The sequence below is a fragment of the Crocodylus porosus genome, unplaced genomic scaffold, assembly GCF_001723895.1.
Source record: "Crocodylus porosus isolate Cpor-Errol unplaced genomic scaffold, CroPor_comp1, whole genome shotgun sequence".
Classification (NCBI taxonomy): domain Eukaryota; kingdom Metazoa; phylum Chordata; order Crocodylia; family Crocodylidae; genus Crocodylus; species Crocodylus porosus.
The window spans coordinates 30054392-30065587 of NW_017728914.1; the positions used below are offsets into that span (position 1 = coordinate 30054392).

At 44.1% G+C, this 11196-nt stretch overlaps 1 long non-coding RNA gene across 3 annotated transcripts in view; it reads left to right on the plus strand.

Moving 5' to 3' along the window:
- Window positions 1-6712: 6712 nt before the first annotated feature.
- Window positions 6713-11196, plus strand: part of LOC109310115 — a 10785-nt gene continuing 6301 nt past the window's right edge. The window contains exons 1-3 of one of the 3 annotated variants that reach the window (XR_002101140.1): window positions 6713-8827; window positions 9213-9471; window positions 10162-10248. This is a non-coding gene — a long non-coding RNA (uncharacterized LOC109310115). Of the gene's footprint in view, window positions 9472-10161; window positions 10249-11196 lie in introns of all 3 variants that reach the window. The other 2 variants (XR_002101141.1, XR_002101139.1) reach the window with 2 other exon arrangements.

Here is an 11196-nt window from a genome sequence, read left to right on the forward strand (position 1 = left end):
TTATTATTGGAGATGTAAATGGAAATCCTGAGTGAGGTTCCCCTTAGTTCAGCTGAGGAGAGACATGCTCGCCTCTTCTCCAGATATTATGCATGGCTTGTTTTTTTAATTAGAGTTTATAGGGGAGGGTTCATTGGTTTACACTATCAGCGAGCTAAGATTTCTGACTCCCACCTCATACAAAAGGAATAGAAAGGGCTGCCTGCATTACTTATATTGAGGGACATTACATTTATTACCGAAGTATTACTTTTAATCAAAGTATGCCTAGGAAGATTACAGATTCCAGCTCTGAAGACCAGGTTTCAGCTCTTTGAGGAATGCATGTGTGGGAGACCTCCAGAGAGAAGGCTAGAGAGAAGAGGAGACGAGAGAAGAGACTAAATGAGTACGGTGCATGAGACCCATAGCACTAAGTGTTTGCCACAATCTGTGCAAGTATAAAGAGAACACAAAATGCAGGGCGTTAAAGGATAAAAGCCTTTGAAAACCCCATCTCCCATATGAGAAGCAGGCATGCAGTCCTGATTCAACCCGTGTCAAAGAGGACCAGGTGGGCTATTTGGTCCAAGAAAATCTCTTTGTTATGGGAAGTACCAAGGGCCAGAGGCGAGAATTTGCTGACATTCACTGCCTGATTTGCCCCAGAGTGAGAAGCAAGTCAAACCCCAGACATTTTGCCAACAAGTCTGTATAACCTGGGGTAACCATTGAAACCTGGAGTAGCAATTTTACACCTGGGCAACCTGGGTCTGTAACTGGTGGGAGCAACTACCATGCATGTGACTAAAGAATTCTGATTTGTAAGCGTTTGCCACAATCTGTGCAAGTATAAAGATAACACAAAAGGCAGGGTGCTGAAGGATCAGGCTCAGTGGGTTAAGGGCGCAGCTTCGCCATCCACTGAAGGAGTGAGTAATAGAAAGGCGGAAGGAAGAAAAGCCGCTTGAGTTTGCACCAGAGACAAATGAAGCAATGACATCTCCATTTCCAGCAAGGAGGCACTTTAAAGTCTTCTAATTGCTTGATGTTGAAAAGACAGCTTAATTAGTGGTCAGAGTCGTAAAGCTTCACATACTGTTAAAGCATGCTTGAAAGTTGCTATAATTAGCCAGAATAACCCTACAAGAGCAGATTGTGGGGGGTGGGGGGGAAATGTTTTCCATAGGGCTAGTTTACCTTTAATAGAGCATTGTAAGGACAGGCAGCAAAGCTGCATCGCAGCTAGATTATCGGTTCATGAGCACAGCCTGTTGGCTTTGACAGCAACTGAGCAAGAATGAGCCTGTGCATTTGAACACCTACGGTTTCCCCTCCGCTCTGTACTTCCCCAGCTAAATCCTATCTTCCTCCTTCTGAAACCTTTTCATATTAGTATATTTGATCAATGCAGGAGCCCCAAAGACACCATGCATTGCACATGGCCAGCTGAACCCAGTTTCAAGTCAATCTATTTAAACTAGGGCAGGATTTTTGAATATCCCTAAGTGACAAGGGAGTGTACACAACAGGCACAACTGCTCCTGTGTCAGTGAGGCACATTTGAAAAATCCCACCCTATAAATCCATCTCTCTGTAATACAGCAAAACAATAGACCATCCTGTGGAGCCAATACACACCATCACTTACTGCCAAGAGCCACACATTTGGGGTGCGACAGACCAAGCACAGAAGCAAGTTCTTCAAGCTCTGTCAGCCCCTCCTTCCCTTTAAAGTCATAACTAGGGTTGGGGGGAAAGCGAGCAATAGCATGTTGTGGGTAGGGGAGCAAATGGGGCTCCAGGCACCGGTTCCAGGGAGCCTGCGCCATTGGGCTGCTGCTGCCTGAGCCCCTGCTGCTACAGAAGCAATATCATCTGCTTTCAGCGTGCAGGTCAGAGTCTCCCCCCATCTACACCGGTTTGCATACCTTCCCCCGAGTCCAGGTACTGAGTGAGCTTCCTGTGCCAATGGACTGCTCAACTACACTCGAGTGGTAGATGAATCCATTCACTTGGATGAAACTAGCCACCCCCCATGTGACACTTCCTGAAGGTCTAGGGCTAGGCTTTTTTTTTTTTCTGAAACTAGCTTTGCCAGCCCTCTGACCTTGCCAGTAGTCCCCTCTGCCGAGGTGGGTATCACACAGTGGCTTGGCTATGTTTAAGCCTCTCACCCTGCTGAACCTCACTGCCAGACTTGGGTGAATGCCAGAGCTGTCAGACAGGTTGGTCCCATGGAGGATCACCTCCATCTATAGTGCAAATTACACTCTGAGTCTTGGCAGAGCGGGGTCTGCTGCAAAAAAAAGGGCTGCCCATCACGATTCCCTAATAAAATTGGAGGACCCCCTTCCCCGGCTATGATTTTCAAATCTTGCTCTCATCTCATATTGGGGGGCGGGGCTCAGCCCCCCCAAGCTTTCTCATAATTCAAACCCGGCCTCCATCCATGGGCTCCCATCCTGTGCTACCTGGTCTTGCTTGGTTCCCTGGTTTGGTCTCCAGTGCCATATGCTCAGCTGTCGCAACTTCGGGCTTGCAAAGCCTGCTCTGCCTCAGACCTTCCCTTTTCTCCGTGGTCTGTGTTCCTGTGATGAACTACCCATGTTAAGCTAGGGATTCCCATGATGCACCTCAGCTCAGCCAGAACAAAGGCCATGCTTTATCATGAAAGACAGTCCAGGCAGGAATGTGTGGCCTGCGGAGGACAATGGTGGGGTCATGAGCCAGCAACTTGCAGGGGGCCCCACAAGGCTGTGTCTGACCCAGTTTTCCATTCGGAGAAGCAACTGACTCATTTCAGTCTGAAAACTTTGTTCTTGATTTTTTGTTTGTTTTTTAACCAGAAAGCTGAATTGTCCGTGGAAAAGAAACCCGGATTTTAAGCAGCACCAACCTGAGTGACACTTAGAGACACACTGAAGAGAGATTTTTCTGTTTAAACTTTTTGTTTTGCTAAAGCTTTTGCGGGTTTTCATTAATGACTTAATTATTAGCTTAACACACATACTTTAGTCACTCTTATTAGGTAGGCTGCGTACAATTAAGCCTGTTCTGTTGCTGCCAAAGTCTCTTTTTCTGTTTGTGCATCTTCCCTGCTGTGATTGCTGCTCTCAAGGAGGCAGCTGCTATTTGATCACTCCTATCCTTTGTCAGCCTTCAGTAACACTACTTTCCAGGAGTTAAGTATTGCCAGGAAAGCATATGCTGAGCATGCTACCCTTAGGCTCATGCTGTGATGTCAAGGAAAGAAATTAATGGCCTCACTCTAGATAATGTTATACTCCAATGTCATCTAACCAGCATGCTTTGCTTTTGATTGCTCTCTGTGCTTGTGGCAACGTTTTGGAGCTTAACAAAATCAATATACCAAATGAAAGTCACTGAGCAGCGAGCTCACCGAACGATCTGAAAAATGCAAATAGGTGAGATCTTCACTTGAGCTGTCTGTTACTGGAGATGAGTATGGATTTTATTCATAGCTTTTTGGAGTACATTTTTGGTCTTCCTTGGCTGGCCTGAGAGCTGATTGACAAAGCCAGGTAGCTCCTCTCTTAAACATACTCACTCAACGGCATGGACAGAATAGCTTTGGTTATGAAGGAAGGATGTGGCCACTCAAATTTGGCCAGAAATCTTAAGATTTTTTAGAAGCTGGCTTTGCAGATCCTAAAACCAATAAAGAACTGTTTTTCTAATAGGATTTTTTTTTTTTTGTCTTTAAACAAACCCCCTCTCCTTCCTGCAGTGTCATAGTCCCAGCCTTGTGGCCCTGGTGACTTGAAAATGAAGCTGAATATAAGCAAAAAGTGCAATTTCACAATACAAGGAAAGAGAAGGGTGACTTAAAGTGCTTTCCAGGTGAATAGTCTGGGACAGAAGAGGGGTACAGAAATAGTTACATTTGCATCTGTGTGTGAGTGTGTGCATGTGTGTGTGTGCATACATGCACCTTTTAAGCTGTATTTTTATTATTTTTATTTATGATTTGCATTGTGGTAGTGTCTAGGGAGCCTGGTCATGGCTTAGGGCTTTGTTGTGTTGGGCTCATTAGAGAACAAAAGGGAAAGTCTCTGCCTAAAGAAACTAACTACCCCCCATTCATCTTCTCTGCAGTGAGATTAAGTATTTTAGAAATGCTGCGACTTTTATAGCTATAAAACAAACTGAACATCAGATTTCTTGAACTGGTACCCAAGGGCATGGCATCAGCTGCCATTAGCTGTCTAAGGTCATGATTCTAGACCATCAATGGTAATCAAGGGCCATATCTGAGAAAGGTCAGGAGAAGACGGGGCTGGCTCCACACTGATTCTGAGGCTGCCCTCTGGTGATGAGGTCGAGAAGCAATGTCGATATCCTCCAGACCACTAGATGCACCACAATATGGGGACCTTTTATGACTCTACAGTTGGGGATCTGCACCTTAGCCCCACCTTTTTTGAAGTCATGATGGGAAGGGGAATCTACCCTTTTCTAGAGCCATTTGGGAAGTTGTACAGTGTCCCCACCCATGATATGCAGACTGTAGCAGCTGCAGTCACTGGCTTATGGTGAGTGAGCAGAGACTGCTGTATTCTTTTCCACTTGCTGCATACAGTAGCCTTTGCTGAGCAGTGTTAGCAGGGCTGTTATCATAGGCAGACTCTGGCAGATATCACTCCGACATTTGAGTTAGATCTTTAAGCTTTTCTTTTCTGTTGTGAGGACTAGAAACTTTGACAATAAACGCCAATGCCTGATGGTATCCTATGAATTCAGGAGCTGATATGGACATTGGTGCCTATAGCCTTGGTCAGACCTGTTCCCCAGCACAGGGGACTGTCACAACAAGCATGGAAAAGAGGAACCCAGTCATGCCCCTTTTGATTCCAGCCATGCCCTTCTTCTGCTGGTTGGGAGTGTGATTGTCAAGGAACCACGTACAAAATGAAGATCCTCCAGGAGAAGAATCTACTAGGTGGGGGACCATTTGGAATCGATGGGGAAGGGATAGTGGCCAGAGTACTGCTCGGAAACCAGTCCACAGTCATTGAGGATGAAATTCAAGGTCACAGACACCATGGGAGCCCCAGTTAAGCCCTTCCAGCTGCAGAAAGAATTATTAGCAATAGAATGATTAGTCAAAAGTATTAACAGACTTGTTATTTATTCATTAATATTTTAAAATCTCTCAAATCCCTCTTTATCCTATTGAGGGATTCTACTCAAACTCTCTCATGGAGCCTTGACAAATACACTTAAGCAAATGCTTATTATAAAGGAGCTATAGTTCTTCAACGGCCTTATTAATTTTGTTCCCTTTGGACATTATTTCCCCCTTCTTGTTTGGCTTTACATTTTAATTAAACCATACAGAAGATTTGTCTAGGTATTTGTATGAAGGTACTAGGGTTGTTCTTCTCAAAAGAACATATGCAAATTTATTTATGTTCGTGTTTTTGCCTGAAACCTTCCTGTTATCTGCACTGGACAAGATGGCTGGATGTACTACCTCCAAAATGTATGTGTGATGCATGGGAAGTGGGGATGGCTTGCCTTATAAGTAGTGGATTGGATTAGACTGGCTCCTACCTCAAAAGGCTTGAATTCAGTTCCTAGTCCAACCTCCTATAGAACAGACATAACAATATTCCATTTCCTCTGCTCTGTGTCTGTCTGTCCTATTAATGCTGTAAACTCTTTGGGGCAGGACTAACTTGCCATGTACATGTATATATCAGCAAACCCTCACAGTTGAGGATGATTGCCTTCCATGCTCGCTTTATCTATGGGTCCGAGATGGCTGATGAGGTTGATTTTAGGTTTGACAGACTCGGGGACAATTTCCCATGAGGGGTGGGTGACTCTGGATTCTTAATTTGGTCCATGACGTGCTGTTTCTCCCACTCCTGTTTTTTCATCTCCTGGTGTCCTCATAAGATATCAAAGTACTAAGATCCTTGCAGAAGACTCTTCCTCCATTTGGGGTGGTCTTGAGTGATGGTCTCCCATGAGTTGATGTCAATGCTGCATGTTTTCAAGTTGGCCTTGAGGATGTCCTTGAAGGTCTTTCTCTGCCTTCCTCTTGAGCATACACCTTGACTAAGATGGGAGAATAAAACTTGCTTTGGGAGTCAGGACTTGGACACCCGGATAATGTAGCCAGCTCAGCGAAGTTGATGTAAGATAATCGTTGCCTTGATGCTTGTGGTGTCTGCTTACAAGAGGATGCTAATGTTGGTGCATCTGCCTTTCCATTGTATTCAAAGGATTTTCCTCAGGCAACATGGATGGTATTGTACCAGTGACTTGAGGTGTCTCTTGATGAAATGCACATTTCCTTAGGTGTCGAAAGGCTGCTCTTGCACTTTTAAGGTGATGTTGGGTTTCTTCACTGAGATCAGCCATCTGCAAGAGATGGCCTCTGAGGTATGGGAAATATCAATGTTCTCCAGAGTCACACTGTAAATATGAATTACTGGAGCTTGGGACTGCTCATTAAGAGCTTGCTGATGGAGGACCTTAGTGTTCTGAACATTAAGTGTCAGTCTCATTTTCTTGAAGATTGTCACAGTCATGGCATCTGTAAGGTCATTTAGGATTTCCACATCCTTCCAGATCCTTAAGATTAGGACATGGAGCTTTGAAGTGAGCTCCTGTAGCTCCTGCTTGAAGATTTCAGTGCAGATTCCATCAACTCCAGATGCTCTATTTTTCTTCATCTGCTTGATGGCTTTCCTTACCTCATCAAGGATTAGAACGATTCCTATATTGCCTCTGACTGGGTGTGGCAAGGTGGAACTCAGCAATAGGGTCTCAACTGAGAAAGTCTTCAAAAAGCTCCTTTAAGGGTACTTGATGGCTCCCCTTTCCAGTTTCCTCCATCCTTAAGTCTCAAAGGGATTGGTACCTGAGTGTTTGCACTGTAGATGGCTTTGGTGGTACTGAAAAAAAACTCTATATATTGTGGATGTCAGTGAGATGTTGAATATACTTTGCCTTGCCTTCCCACCATTTGTTCTTCATATGATGGGTCCTCTTTTGGGCCTCTGTCTTGTCTAGTTGGCGATTCAGTTTCTTTGCCTTGGAATTGATGTTGTTCTGCCAAGCACAAAATACCTTGCATTTGCAATCAATCAGCTCTAGGATCTCCTGGTCATTCTCATCAAATCAGTCTTGACGTTTCCTGGTAGAGAATCCAAGTGTCTCTTCAAAGGTGCTGATGACAGAGGACTTGGAGGCTCCCCAAGCACTGCCGACATTCTCCCAATGTCGTTGATGACTGGAATTCACCAGTTGTTCATTGAGGTACTGGTGAAGGAGGCCTGGCTTGACTGGGTCTTCGAGTCCTCCAACTTTCATCTTTTTTGGTATTGCTTCTACTGCAGCCATTATTTGGGAGCCACAAGGTTTGAATTCAAGCATTTTCCGTTCATATGCACGTACTGTAAAACCAGACAACGGATGCTATTTTTCAATGCTATCACAGCCATTCAGAACCTATGGAAGGCTGTTTTCAGTGTATTCCACAGAAGTGCAACAACACAATCTCTGAGAGAGACTCGGTGATTGCTTCTTTCATGACAGCTCTATTTAACCTTTGCTGTATCCAGGGCTGGCTTGTGTGGGAGGAACTGGAAAGTAGGAAGAAGGTAAATGAAGTTTAATTGGACTGAGAAGAACAACCTTGTATGGCCATTTTGACTTACGGTTTTATAAAAATATGTTGCTGCTGTTGTTGTATTTGTGATTGTCATCATCATTACAGACTTCTCTTCCAGTAACACCTCATTTATGAGTTAGGGCTCCGTTGTGCTAAGTGCTCTGTCCAACCAATCTTAATCTTTGGATTAATAACAGGTGAATGAAACTAGAAAGTGGGTGGGGAGGAGAAGGTTAAGCATGAGAAGGTTGACCTCATGCCTGATGTCACTTCCTATACAGCTGGTAGAGTTTTGTGGCCAGAGCCCTGGAAAGATTTGACTACAGCACAAAGTTACACTCAGAATGGTAGAATTTGTCGCAATCTGAAAGGCTTTTTACAGGGTGGGTTTATTAACCTTAACTACCCTGTGGAGTCTGTTGTTCCTCAGCTGCTGATTAGTCAGAGAGGTGAATGCGAGTCAAGGTGAGGGAAGAGGTGAAAAAAAACTTAAACAGGTTCTTAGTGCCATTGCATTGTCTCTGACACATAATTGCTTTCTAGGCATGCAGTTCAGCATCTAATTGGCTCTGGCTCTTTAATGCCTTCAGGCCAGGGCTGGGTAGTGACAGGCTCCTTGCCTGAAATAACAAAACTGCCCCCCCAAATTCTCCGCTACTTGCACGAAACAGCTAAGCAAAACCAATGGTCTCTGGGCCGTCTCCTCCTCCATGGGCTTCATGGGGATGTCTGCTGATTGCTCCCCATATGAGGACCACCACCTTCTGTGAGCTGCAGGAACTGCTTTTTGTCAGCCACTGCTCCGTGAGTCGCCACATACGGCATTTATTGACTTGTTTAAAATCCCTTGAAAGCAGCTGCCTTCCCTCCCTGCGTGAATTCATTAATAGACTTTCTGATTTCCTGTGTTCAAGCCCCGTGCCTGCCTTAATCTCTTATATCTTTTAATTTGGCAGGTCTCTTTTGGAGGACAGAAGGTGCATTTCTCAAGTAGTTGAATGTAAAGTAAAGCCAGGCTCTAGCAATTTTACATGCTGTTAAATTTTAATTGACATGCAGCTGTCCTTTTGGGGCAGGATTTCCTGCCACTGTTGTTTCTTTTGTTTCCCCACACAAGATGCTTCAGGCAGAGGCTGTCGCAGCCGAGGCTGGTCCTGGATCAGATCTGAATTAACCTCCAAATACAACTGAAATATAAAGGTGCCCTTTCTCCAGCCTCGCTTGAAGTCCTTAATTCTGCATGGTGAACCACTGAAAGCAACCGCAAAACCCATTTGACTTCAAGGATACAGAACTGGGTCCTTCAATGCTCATCCTGCAGTGCCCTCTCGTGGCCTCCTGTATTTATTCGTTTCACTTTCACGTTTAATTTGCTCCTTCATTTCAGATTTCCAGCTCTGGTCAAAATTTGCTCCATCCCCGTTAATCTGGCTGTTTAAAGAACGAGTAGACTGCCGGTTTTGCCTTAGTTTTCATTAATGGCCCATTGCTATTTTGTTCTTTGCCAGATATAAGACAATCCGCTAATCCAATAATTGGGTAGTTTGTGAAAGTTAAAATAATACTTTTGTTTTCTCCTGCGCAGTTGGAGCATTTCATTCCTGGCTTGTCTTCCCTGCAGACCCGAGTTAGCAACCTGCAGCAGGAAAGGAACAAACTATGCATCATTGTGTATATAACTTCACATTACTCTTACAGACTGAATTTCATCTTCTGTTGTCTGCCTCCCCAGAGAAGGTCATAGCTGCCTATACTACCCTATATGGGCAAATCACTGATCCGTTTGAAGGGGTGCAGGTTGTAGCCGTGTTGGTCTAAGGACACAGGCAGACAAGGTTCTTTGGGTGAGTCTGATCTCTTTTATTAGACCAACTTAAATAGTTGGAAAACAAGTTTAAGCAAGCTTTCAGGTTTAAAAACCTGCAGCTGGTGTATGATCAGCTTGAACACACTGATTGTGGTCAGGAGCCCAGAAGCATTTCTGTCTCTTAAGATCAGGAGACGCAAACATATCTGCTCACCTTAACATTTGGGATTGCAAACCTTCCCTTGCTTGATTTCCCCCACTTCCATATTTTTTGACCAAAGTTTGCAGAGAGAACACTTCGCTCTGAATCAATGGGAAAAAATACTAGACAAGTGAGAATAAAAAGGATTAACTCCATTCAAGTCAAAGAAGGATTTCTTTTGTTTTATGTCAATTGGGAAAGAATTCCAAATAAAATAGTTATTTCTTTGGAAAAATTATAATGTTTAGGTAAGGCAAACACTTTTAAAGCTTCTTTATAAAAAAAAATGATGACCTCAGATTAAGATCTTCTTGCACTGTCTCATTGTCAAGGCTCTGGGTCAGAGCTTAGAAGAAACTTGTCCTCTTCTTACCAAAGTATCTCAAAGTACCTCAAAAGAGAAGCAATTATGGCTATGGCAAATCTGTTTTTAATTTTGGATTGGAGGCTTTTGGATTGGAGGCTTTCGGTTGTATTTTTATAGTGCTTTCCCTGCTCTTCTTTTATCTTCATCTTGAAACCTAGAGAAAGTTTACATTCAGTCACAATAAATTACTGTATGCCGAACAATGAGTTTGACTACCTGGTCCTGACCTGACTGTGGTGCTACAGGTATGTGTTGGAAAAGCAGGTGGTAGCTGAATGGATATACATAATCTAAGGCATATAAGGAAAAAAAATTCAATAACTCTATTCAGATTGGAGTACTAATCATGCTTATCAGAACATTTACCAACTGCAATTTTCACCACTTAGAGCTGAACCATCCAAGTCAATTGAAGCACTTCTGTTGACATTAGCGGGCTTTTCATTATTTCCCAACTAAAACTGTGTGATTTAACTATGGAGTGGCAATGCAGTTGACCTGTTCAGTCTGCATTTGTTGGCATGTGTCTTTGCCCATGACAATGACAGCTGTGGAGAACTGGGGGAATGCTGGTATTATGGAAACATCTTACGCCCTGCTCTGTATCCGTGCAATAGAGCCCTTGGGAATAGAGCCAAGTTAGAGCAAAACTGGCCGTGAGGAAACCAGGCATGAGACAATACAAGAATACCAAGATAAGGAACATCACTGTAGACATGGTAGCAACATATTTAGCTATGAAAAGGCAAATCTTCAGTTGCAACCCGGTGAGAGCTATTCGGGCAATGTCAGGAAGGGGGAGAACTTTCCACTTCAACAGATTGGCAGAGCAAGACTGAGCGGCAGGATTTGCCAAAGGCAGGCTTTGACTTGGTCCCCAAGAGAACCAAGGACACCAAGGCTAAGTCACGTCTCCTTAGATGCCTGAGGGGAATGGCAAATGTAGGGAAGGTTGTGCGTGCATAAGGCTCAATCCTTGTCTGAATGTCTTGTGTCCTCAGGCAAAATAAACCTACTTTCATTTTAAAGAAGCTGCTTCTATGGCACTGCAGGGCTGCGGGTGCCAAGCCTCCTGGCTGTTCTCTGGGACTCGGCAGCCGGGGGGGCACGGAGGAGAGCGTAACCAAGAGGTTCAGTTAAGAACAGATTGATAACAGGATCCCATCATAAAAAGAAATGAATGCTGCGGTCAG